The 12,236-nt window shown below is 40.3% G+C and overlaps 1 protein-coding gene across 7 annotated transcripts in view; it reads right to left on the bottom strand.

The window, feature by feature from the left end:
• Window positions 1-12,236, bottom strand: part of TPK1 (thiamin pyrophosphokinase 1) — a 464,784-nt gene that overhangs the window by 414,570 nt on the left and 37,978 nt on the right. The gene's annotated exons all lie outside the window — the stretch shown is intronic.

The following is a 12,236-nucleotide window of genomic DNA, read 5'->3' as shown; positions in this document are numbered from 1 at the left end:
TGGATCAGCTTGGACTCAGGAACCATCAAGGTGGGAAAGTTCCTGGTCCCTATTGGTTGCAGCTAAGCTGATACCTAATGTTCACCGTGTTGCTGCAGCCGTTTAATCTCAGCACCAATTCTGCTGAAGTGAAGATGGATGTGGCATCTCTGCTTAGTAGGCAAAGCTCAAAGCCACTATCATAGCTCTGATGAGCCTTATTCTTTTTACTGACTCTTCAGCTATTACCAATGTCTTATCTCAGGTTGGCCTCATTACACTGACTGGAATACTGCTGCTAGCACCTTTGATTAAATTTGCATCTGAAAGATTGAAAAGATCTGAGTGTCAATTTGATTAATCAGAGTGGTTGTTAGAATGGGGTATTCATTGGGGGGCAGCACTGTGACACAGCAGGTAAAGCCGCTGCCAGAAGTGTTGGCTTCCCATGTGGGTGCTGGTTCGAGTCCCGAGTGCTCCACTTCTGATCCAGCTCTCCGCTGTGGCCTGGGAAAGCAGCAGAAGATGCCCCAAGTCCTTGGGTTGCTGCACCTGTGTGGGAGACCCAGAAGGAGCTCCTGGCTCCTGGCTCCAGTTTGGTGCAGCTCTGGCCTTAGTGGCCAACTGGGGAGTGAACCAGCAGATCAAAGACCTCTCCCCCTCTCTCTGCCTCAGTCTTTCAAACAAATAAATAAATCCAAAAAAAAAAAAAAAAAAAGAATGGGGTATTCATATGAAAATTCATCAGAAGCAAAGGCAGTAGAGAAACAAGTGCAAATGTCATTGGGAGTTAATTCTCCATGATTCTCTCTCTGATGTTTCTGCATGTCTTGTAGAAGAGGTATTTACTACTTTTGTTCCATGCAATTTTTCCAAGATGCTTGGGAAGATAAAAACAGTATCTTCTCTAGAGCAAAAGGCAGGCATGCTTACTAAAGATAATGCCTTTCTTCGGGTCATTTACTTCCAATTATAAAAAGCCCTGCGTTTCTCTCCTGCAACCCAGGGGTGGTTTTATTGGACTCTCTTCACATTATCCCCCAGGAAACTGGCCACAACATGCTAACCCACACACTACTGATATCGCTGTGAGTAAAACTGACTTCCTCCCTGCATTAGGAGTCCCCTCAGTGAAACTGAGGCCACACAAAGAAGTTAGTTTGCAAGTTGGCAGTAAAATCAGAAGCTGTTCACAGTTCTTACTATTTATAAAAACATATCCAATCTATCATACTTTTATGCCCAAGAATGAGCTGCATATTACCTTGTATGATAAAAAGCTAAGAAAAATATTAATAAATTTAATGAATGCACACTATTATTCTTCACACCCATACATATAAATACCCAATTTGATTATATGTACTATGCCATTTATAATTTACAACTTTTATAATATTTTACTCCAGAAAGGGAAGGGAAGGGAGGGGAGAGGAAGGAGGGTGGAAGGGAAATTCATTATATTGTTACAATTGAATCTATGAACTATATTGAATCTGTTAAAATCTTAAAAACTAAAAATAAATTTAAAAAGTAAAATTTTACTTTTAGCTGTCAAATGAACAAGAGTAAAATCATAAAGAACTAAGGAGCACAAGACTTTTGTTTCAAAAACAACTTTTAGAAATCAATTAAAGCACTGGTATCTAAAATACTCTCGTGGAAATTTACAGTGTTTCCATAGGAATTTTTCTCAGAATCTGCACCTCTTGTTCATGCTATCAATAATATATCAGTACAGAATAAATATTAAAGAAGTCACATTTCTGAAATGTGTAAGAATACCATGCTTTATAGAAACAGTAAATATGTCAGAAGAATACATATTCAGGCTTGCAGGTAGAAAACCTATGTCTATGTCAACAAGGCTGCTGAAAATGTAACTGATTTTCTTTCCCTCCATAAGACAGTATCAACTATCTCATAAAACATAAGCCACTTTTGTTCATATCATAAACTACCAAGTCAAAATACATGCATATGAGTGCAGCCATGGTGTATGTCTCAGTAAATGCCAGTTATCGTCATCATAAATTTCTAACAGCTCATTATAAACAAAACCCAAGAACAAGATCCAAAATCACATTATTCGAAAGACAGGTCATCACCGATGATTGATACCTTCTATACACAGCCAAGATAAGGGACTACTACATAGTGATAACCTCTATATTCTGTAAGAAAAAAAAATGTGCACATTCTTTGAGAGGTTTTTCAACACTGAGGCAACAAAAACATTACTGATGTAAATTCCTATAGCACATTACTTCATTTATAAATATTCCAGCATGTATCTCAATAAAGTTCTGTAAAAATAATAACCACAACACTAATAATGACATCCAAAAAGTGAATAATGAGTGCCTAATACAAAATATCAGTGTATTCCAATTTCCTCTTCTGCTGTGAAAAATATTTTTATATTTGGTTCATTCAAATGAGAATCCACACAAGGTCCATGCATATGTGTCTTCTATCTCTTTTAATCCAGGTTTTTCTTCCATGTCTTTTTATGGCTTTCCTCGTAACTTATTTGTTAAAAGAATTAAATTGTTGATGCCACATCCTGGATTTTGCTGACCGTACTTAATGATATCATTTGGTATATTCTGTCTTCCCCAGAACTTCTTAGAAGCTGATACTTTGAGTCAGTGATCCATTTCTTGGTTCCCAGCTGTCAATATACTCCTCCTTACCTCCCCTGTGACAGTGAAGCTAAGTAGGTAAATATTTCTGACCACCTAGCTCAACATAAGGCTTTAACAGTAGGTGGCAGAAGGACACTGCAAAAGGAAGGGGCCTCTCTCCCTGGTTTTGGCATATGTGTCTCGTTGGGTTCCAGCACCGGACATGGTTTTGTCCAACCATGCTGAAAGCATCAGCAGTATCTTCCTATGGGTGGCTTCTCTGGATTATCCCTTTCAGGAGCATCTAAAGATGAGCACCCAAGCAGGGCACCTCACCATTACCAGCTTACCCCAGAACAACCTCATCCCAGCCAGTTTTGTAGCAGAGTACCAACACCTTTTAGATGACCTCCTTATGCCCCTGCACACCCATCTCAGGAGGCTTTGCAAGGAGTAGCAATGCGTAAGGAACCTGTGAGTGGTTTTCCACTGATAGCCCACAATCAAGTGTCCTGGCAGCAGAGCACCACTAAGTAGGTGCCTCCATTTGAACATTTTCTCTGGTACCTGCCCAGTAAACTCTAAGTCATGGCAACTGCCTATGAGTACTCTTCCTAGCACTCCTGAGATAGTTCCTGAAGCATGGCTCTCCAGTGAGGCCACGGACATACTGCCCCAATAAGGTCTGGGTGTGCCTGAGTGCTGGGCTCTTCCTTGGACAATCTGCCTCAGTCCTGGCAGTCAAGACTGCTCTCCATACATCTATTAGCCCTACATGCCTTTGCCAATCCACCTAATCTACTTCCCTATTAATTCTTTAGATGAATTTTTCCATTTTCAGGAAATGATATGGTTTCTCTCCTTTATGTGGACCATGACAGACACATAGCAATATCAGATTCAGCTATTTTCTGCTAAGTAGAATTGAGTATTTCCATCAGTAAGCAAAAATGCCTGCTTGTCTTTCTTTCTTACAATCATAATCTATCTCCACTACTCTGTTAAAGGTTAAAACTTTAATACTGTTGCTGTTTTTTAATTCTACAATTACTCAGTAAGGGTGAGATTTTAGTTCTATTATGACTTATTTATGACAGACCTTCAAAAAGTCCATGAAAATGAATATTATGAGAAAACTATGAATTGCGAAAAAATTTTGTACCAAAATAACCTCATATTAACTTGTTAAAACATTCCTGAACAGGATCTAGTTGGAAGCACCAGGAAAGATAAAACATCCACTTTAAATAGCCCTATCAGAGAACACGAATTCTGCTAAAATAGAGGCAATAAAAAACATAAAATTTATGGATAAGCTTGGGTGAAAGAATGGTAAAGTCATTGATGCTTCACAAAAAGTTTATGGGGACAATGGCCCCAAAGATATCAGCAGTTTACAAATGGATTACTCATTTTCAGAAGGAAGGAGATGGTGTTGGATTTGAAGCCTGCAGTGGCAGATCTACCCTATCAATATATAAAAAAAAAAAAAAACCTAATCTTGCTTGTGAACTATGAAGAGGACCAATGATTAACAGCAGAAATAGACAACACCACAGACATCTCAACTGATTCAACTTATACAATTCTGATGAATTAGAATGGAGCAAGCTTTCTACTCAATGAGTTTCAAAGCTGTTATACCCACATCAGCGACAGGCAAGAGCAGAGCCTTTAACGGAAATTTTAAACAAGTCAGATCAGGATTCTGAAGAATGAAAACAGGAGACGAAACATGGCTTTACCACTATAATCCTGAAGAAAAAGCACAATCAAAGCAATGGCTACTAGGAGGTGGACATGACTCAGTCCAAGCAAACGTGAATGGGCCAAGAACGGAGACTGGGGTCAGCACTGTGGCATAGTAGACTAAGCCTCCACCTGCAGTGCCCACATCTCATATGGGTGCCCGTTTGTGTCCTGGCTACTCTTCTTCTGATCCAGCTCTCTGCTGTGGCCTGAGAAAGCAGTAGATGGCCCAAGTGCTTGGGCCCCTGCCACCCACGTAGGAGACCTGGAGGAAGTTCCTAGCTCCTGGCTTCGGTTCAGCCCAGCTCTAGCCGTTGCAACCATTTGAGGAATGAACCAGAGGATGGAAGACTTTGTCTCTTTCCCCCCTCTCTGTAATTCTAACTCTCAAATAAATAAAATCTTAAAAACAAACAAACAAACAAACAAGAATGAAGGTTGTAGCAACAGTATTTTGGGATGTTCAGCAGGACCAAAGATGATAACATCTCTTTATTAAAAGTGTTCTTTGAGAAAGCCAAAGTTTTAGCAGAAAAACACCCAGGAAAACTTCACCAGAGTCCTTCTCCACTGTGACAATGCTCTTGATGACCTTTCTCATCAGACAAGAACAACGTGGTGCTTTTCCATGGAAAAATCAATAGGCATCCACCTTCGTCTTTTTTATCTTTTTAAAGATTTTATTTATTTATTTGAGAGGTAGAATTACAGACAGAGAGAGGGAGAGACAGAGAGAAAAGTCTTCCGTCCACTGGTTCTCTCCCCAAATGACCACAATGGCCAGTGCTGGGCCGATCCAAAGCCAGGTACCAGGAACTTCTTCCAGGTCCCCCTATGGGTGCAGGGGCCCATGCACTTGGACCAGCTTCTACTGCTTTCCCAAGCCATAGCAGAGAGCTAGAACACAAACTGTTGCCCCTATAAGATGCCGGCACCTCAGGCAAAGGCTTAGCCTACCGCACCACAGCACCAGCCCCCACCTTACAGTCTTAATTTGGTTCCTTCTGACTTCTTTTCCTAATCTTAAAAAATAAAAATAAAAAATAAATTCAAAGAATCTTGATTAAGAACATGAAGAGGGCCAGCGCTGTGGCACAGCAATTAAGCCTCTGCTTAAAATGCCAGCATCCAATATGGGAGCCAATTCCAGGCCCAGCTGTTCTACTTCCAATCCAACTCCGTGCTAATGTGACTGGGGAAGCAGCAGATCATGGCCCAAGTTTTGGGCCCCTGCACCCACCTGAGAGACCGGGAAGAAGTTCCTGGCTCCTAGCTTTGGCCTGGAATTCATCTGGGGAATGAACCAGCAGGTGGAAGATCTTTCTTTCTTTGTCTTTCCTCCTCTCTCTATAATTGCCTCTCAAATAAATAAAAAATACATCTAAAAAAAAAACCAGGTAAATGAAAAGACAAGCTATAGACTGGGAAAAATATTTGAAAACCATATACCTGACAAAGGGCTAGTATCTGGAATACAGAAAAAAAAATTATCAAAATGCAATAGGAAAAAAAGTCAAATTAGAAAATGGGCAAATATCATGAATAGACATTTTGCCAGAGCACATACAGATGGCAAATAAGCATATAACAAGCTGTTCATCATCTGATATTTAGGGAATGCTAATGAAAACCACAATGTGTCATCATTATGCACCATCAGAATGAGTAAAATAAAAACAGCAGCAATACCAAATGACTGAAAAGATGTGTCACTCACATTAATTTAACTTTATATTGCAATTTTTTTTACAAACTTTTTGAAACCCCTTATGTAACAATGGTGAGAAGCTACCTTGGAAAAGAATATGGCAGTTTCTTAAAACTAAATACAAGGAAAAAAAAAAAAACTAAATACAAGGGCTGGTGTCGTGGTACAGCAGGTAAAGCTATTACTCAGGATGCCTGCAACCTGTATCGGAGTGCCTGGTTGAGTCCCAGCTACCACAGGCTTGCAACCCAGCACCCTGCTAATGTACCTGGGAGGCAAAAGATGATGGCCACAGTATCTGGGTTCCTGTTACCCACTTGGGAAGCTCAGATGGAGTTTCTGGCTCCTGGCTTTGGCCTGGTCCAATACCAGCAGGCATTTGAAGAGTGAACCACTGGATAGAAGGTCTCCCTCTCATGTGTCACCCCACCCACTCTGTTTCTCTGCCTTTCAAGAAAATACATAAATAAATCTTAAAAAAAAATAAAAAAGAACGACAACCCTAAACACACAACTACCATTTAAGCTGGCAATTGCACTCCAGGGCACTTATCCCAGAAAAATCAAGACATGTTCACACAAAAAAACTAGTACATTAATTTTTATAGCAGCTTTATTTGTAACAGCCCCAAACCTGAAAACACTCCAATGGCCCTCATAGGGGAAACATTCAAGAAACTGGTACATTCCTACCATAGAAGTCTAACTAGTAATAAAAGGGAGGAACTATTGGTACACTCAACAACTTGAATGGACGTCAAGGGAATGATGCTGAACAAAGAGAACCTCAAAAGCTTTCATAAAAGGGCCCTTTAAAAAGTTTAGGGAAAATGGGACTGAAACGTTAATTTATTTTGGTGCCAAAAATTTTTTGAAGTCCATGCATACAAGGCTCATTAAAAAGTTCATGGAAAACATATATAATGAAAACATTAGGCACAGATTTAAAAAAAAAATCTATACCAAAACAAACATCTTTTTTTAAAAATTTTATTTAAGGCATACAAATTTCATGTATTTAAAAACTTATCTTTTAATTCCATTTTGCCACAAACTTTTTAAAATACTCTTGTACTGTATGGTTCCATTTATACCAAATTCTTAAAATAATATTATAGAGATAAGAGATCCAGGTAATTGGATACTAAGGGTTAGGGATTGAGAGGAAAAAAAAGAGAGAGAGAGAGGCGTGGATGAGGGCATAAAAGGGGTAGAACTGACATAACAGTTCTGCATCTTGAATGATATGAACCATACTTACAGATGAAGACTACATGGAATTAAAGATGCACACATGTACAAAACACATCCACACACATGCACACGCACACAATGAGTACAATAAACAGGGGCAATATGAATAAGCCTTGTGAACAGAACCAGAGTCAGTTTCCTAGGTTTTTTTTTTTTTTTTTTAAAGATTTATTTATTTATTTGAAAGTGTTACAGAGAGAGGTAGAGACAGAGAGGTCTTCCATCTGATGGCTCACTCCCCAGATGACCACAACGGTTGGAGCTGCACCGATCTGAAGCCAGGAGCCAGGAGCTTCCTCTGGGTTTCCCATGTGGGTGCAGGGGCCCAAGGATTTGTGCCATCCTCCACTGCTTTCCAGTCCATAGCAGAGAGCTGGATTGGAAGAGAAGCAGCCAGGACTAGAACCGGCGTCCATATGGGATGCTGGCGCCCCAGGCCAGGGCGTTAACCCACTGAGCCAGTGCACCGGACCCATTTCCTAGGTTTGATACTACACTATACTTAAGTAAAACATTACCACCAGGGGAAATGGTGTGAGGCATACAGTGGACTTCTCTGTATATTTTCTTTGCAACTTCCTGAAAATCTATACTTATTTCAAAATAAAAAGTTGAAAACCACACACCTACAGTGCTGTGATCTGAATGTTTGTATCACCTCCGAAAATCCTATGACAAAATGTAATCATCAGTGTGATGGTATTAAGAGGTGAGGTCCTCATCAATGGAACTATGTTCCTACAAAATCTACCCAGGGAAGCTGTGTCCTTGTCCTACCATGTGAAGATAGGATTAAAAAGCACCATCTGTAAACCAGAAAGCAGGCCTTCAACAGACAGCAGACACACCAGCACCTTCAACTTCAGCCTCCAGAACTGTGTGAAATGGACTTCTGTCATTTAGAAACTCTCTAGTTTATAGTATTTTTCTACAGCAGCCCAAATGGACTAAGATGCACAGAGAACTTATAAATGAAATAAAATCAAAAAAATTATGCAAACTTCTTAGCAATCACGGTCAAAAGCAAACAAAAAAATCTCCAGTTCAAAGACTATCAGCCTGAATATAAAATTAAAATCTAGGCCAGCTCTCTCCTGTGGCCCAGGAAGGCTGTGGAGGATAGCCCAAGTGCTTGGGCCCTGCACCTGCATGGGAGACCAGGAGGAAGGACCTGGCTCCTGGCTTCACATTGGCGCAGCGCTGGCTGTAGCGGCCATTTTGGGGGGTGAACCAACGGAAGGAAGACCTTTCTGTCTGTCTCTCTCTCTCTCACTGTCTAACTCTGCCAGTCAAAAAAAATTAAAAAAAAAAAAATCTAGGGGCCAGCACTATGGCCTAGTGAGGCAGCGCCGACATTCCCTAAGGTTTGAGTCCCAGCTGCTCCACTTCTGATCCAGCTCTCTGCTATGGCCTGGGAAAGCAGTGGAAGATGCCCAAGTCCTTGGCCCCTGCACCCTTGTGGGAGACCTGGAAGAAGCTCCTGGCTCCTGGCTTTGGACTGGCCCAGCTCCGGCTGCTGCAGCCATTTGGGGAGTGAACCAGTAGATAGAAAATTGATTTTCTTTCTCTCTCTCTCTGCCATCCCTTCTATGTAACTCCACCTTTTGAGTAAAATAAATAAATTTTAGAAAAAAGAAAAGAAAAAGCAAGCATTACAAACTTAAAAAAAGCACCCTAGATATATGCTGTTCATTATATAAATAAATAAAATGTAAGGACACAGGAAATCTGAGAGAATAAAAATAGAAAAAGATATGTAAATAGGAAAACAGTTTACCATTAAAAAAAGCTAATGCAGTTAAATTATACCAGAATTCATTACAACTAACTTGCTAACATTTCTCATTTCAGGATGCACTTTCTCAATTTGGCACCTTCCTCATATATATAAATATATGCCAACCACATCCCCTACAATACCTGCCTCGGTTTGAGACCAGTATTAAGTATTTAAACATTGTTGACTGATTGAATGGAAAATACTAGAATCTCCCAGTATGAACCTCCAGGCAGTGGTCATGTCTGCTCTGCTTTGCTAACACATTTATCGTCAGACCTCTGCCAAAGAGCTGAAAGACAAAAGTTAGATACCAGCAGATCCCTTATCTTCAAAATCACATGTATAAACAGACAGCAAATATTTTATGCTCATTTAAGCAAATAAGTTCATTTAAAAGCAAACACATTTTATCAGCAAAAAAGTATAAAATTTTAAACTGAAATAAAAATTTTCCCTGGAACTTAATATTGCCTTTCAAAGAGTTGATTTTTTTTTTAGTTGTAATGAGTTTATCCAAGAAGCATTTAAATATTATAACATTGCCATCCTACTCCTATTAACCTTCACTCATTAGTCCTAAAAATCATTACATAACAGTTAAATAGTCTATCTTACTCATTTCCATTAAGTATTAAAATACTACTTAATAGTCCTTTTTTTTAACACTTCATCATACTAAATGATGATACAATCTTCACGATACCAATCTAAAGCAAATTTTATAGAACATTTTATTCACTCTATAAGTATATATTACCTTAATTCAAGCACTAACCAATTTTCTTACAGTAATAATAAAATTCACAAATAACAAAATGAAAACACTTGAAACTGTAAATTCTTACCAATGGGGCAGACACTGTGGTGCAGCAGGTTAAAGCCCCAACCTGTAGCACCAGCATCCCATATGGGCACCGGTTCAAGTCCTGGCTGCTCTACTTCTGATCCAGTTCTCTGCTATGGCCTGGGAAAGCAGCAGAAGATGACCCAGGAGCTTGGGCCTCTGCACCCTCATGGGAGACCCGGAAGCTCCTGGGTCCTGGCTTCAAATCAGCTGAGCTCTAGCTGTTGTGGCCATTTGGGGAGTAAACCAGAGGAATGGAAGACCTCTCTCTCTCTCTCTCTCTCTCTCTCTCTCTCTCTCTCTGTGTGTGTGTGTGTGTGTGGCTCTACCTCTCTCTGTAACTATCTTTCAAATAAAATAAAATAATTCTTAAAAAAAATCTCGTCAAGAACATGTTCTTTAAAAGGCAGCTATAAAAACGGCTGAGAAGGGCAGGTGCTGTGGCGCAGCAGATTAAAGCCCTGGCCCATTTGGGTGCTGGTTGTAGTCCCAGCTGCTCCTCTTCCAATCCAGCTCTCAGCTATGCCTGGGAAAGCAGTAGAAGATGGCACAAATCCTTGGGCCCCTGTACCCACGTGGGAGACCTGGAAGAAGGTCCTGACTCCTGGCTTTGGATCAGTGTAGCTCTGGCCATTGCAGCCATCTGGGGAATGAACCAGAGGATGGAAGACCTCTCTCTCTCTGTGTCTACCTCTCTCTGTAACTCTTTCAAATCAATAAAAAAAAAATCTTAAAAGAGGCTAACAAAATATTATTTTAACAACAATATCTAAGAAACTCTGTAAGCAACAGGTAAATATCTAACACAGGTTTAAAAGTGAAGCTCAAAAATTTCAGCCAGCTTGAAATTTTTCAAATTGTTCATGCCATCCCACAACTCCTAAACTGATTAAATGTGATATAACTTGAAAATATAATTATGTGCAGGGCCAGAGCCAGCACTGTGGCTTAGCAGGTAAAGCTGCTGCCTGCAGTGCCGGGATCCCATATGGGCGCCAGTTGAGTCCTGGCTGCTTCATTTCTGATCCAGCTATAACCTGGGAAAACAGTAGAAGATGGCCCAAGTCCTTGGGTCCCTGCACCCACGTGGGAGGCCTGGAGGAAGCTCCTGGCTCTGGACCAGCGCAGCTGCAGCCATTGTGGCCAAATGGGGAGTGAACCAGAGGATGGAACACCTCTCTCTCTCTCACTCTCTCTCTTTCTCTGCCTCTCCTCTCTGTGTAACTCCAACTTTCAAATAAAATAAATAAATCTTTAAAATAAAAGAAAATATGTGATAATTGCTGTGTGATCACTTGATGAACTGGTTAAACACAATGATTCTATAACCTGTTACATGTAGCTAGGATCCTCAATCTGATGTATCCCCCCACAAGTCATAGCCTACTTCATAATCACCATAGAGTAAGAAGCTCTATTTGAGTACTGTGACCCACAGATTTAAAAATGGCAGCAGAGACTACACTCAGTTCTAGCAAATATAAAATTCTGATGTGATCTCCACCCTGATGTCAACAGCCATACCCTGGTATTCTATTTCCTTTCCATCTCCCCCATACAGGGCTTTCCATTCAGCAGCTGCCTAATAAAGTGCAAGATCAAGGTCACAATATTCCACAAATCCACTGCTTCCACAGAGACTTTTAGTAGCTCCCAGTAAAACAGGACACTTGGCACATTCCAGTTTTAATTCTCTGGTACTTCTAAACTGTTCTAGAGTATCAGCGTATCAAACAAATTTATGGTAAATCAACATCCCAGAAAGTTTCCATAGAATATCAATAAATTCTGCAAGTTTCTAAAAATTAGTAAATCATCACTTTGGAAAAAAAGCTTCTGGTTTATGGTAACCACAGAAATGATTCCCAAAAGCAATATATGGTTCATGTGGTGTTTTAGTTATGCTACAGAGAACTGCGCTCATATTTCAGGGGTCTTTTATTCGTTGTCCTTGATGTCTGGCCAGTTTGATAGCAGAGTCGGGCAGAAGCATCCAGTCTGTGTGTCACTTAAACCTCTCTCATACATCCGGGAAGAGACCCTTCCCATGGGCTCCCAGCTGCTATCAGAGCCAGTGGAGCTGGGCCTGACCTGTCATGGTAATATGGACTGAATACTTGGGAGGATAATGACTGAAAGATCTTTCTACCAATTTTGACAACAGCAAAATATAGAGCACAGGGGCATTTTAAAGTATGCAGAGCCTCAATTATATGGATATTTATGGCAATAACCAACCTCAAATCAAATGAGAAAATATTAAAAAGTCTCAGGGACAGAGAAACAGCCAAATCT

The sequence above is a fragment of the Oryctolagus cuniculus genome, chromosome 3, assembly GCF_051225735.1.
Source record: "Oryctolagus cuniculus isolate XC-2025 breed Fujian yellow rabbit chromosome 3, ASM5122573v1, whole genome shotgun sequence".
NCBI classification, from domain to species: domain Eukaryota; kingdom Metazoa; phylum Chordata; class Mammalia; order Lagomorpha; family Leporidae; genus Oryctolagus; species Oryctolagus cuniculus.
Note: the sequence above shows the minus strand (reverse complement) of the source record. Positions and strands in the feature narration are given on the sequence as shown.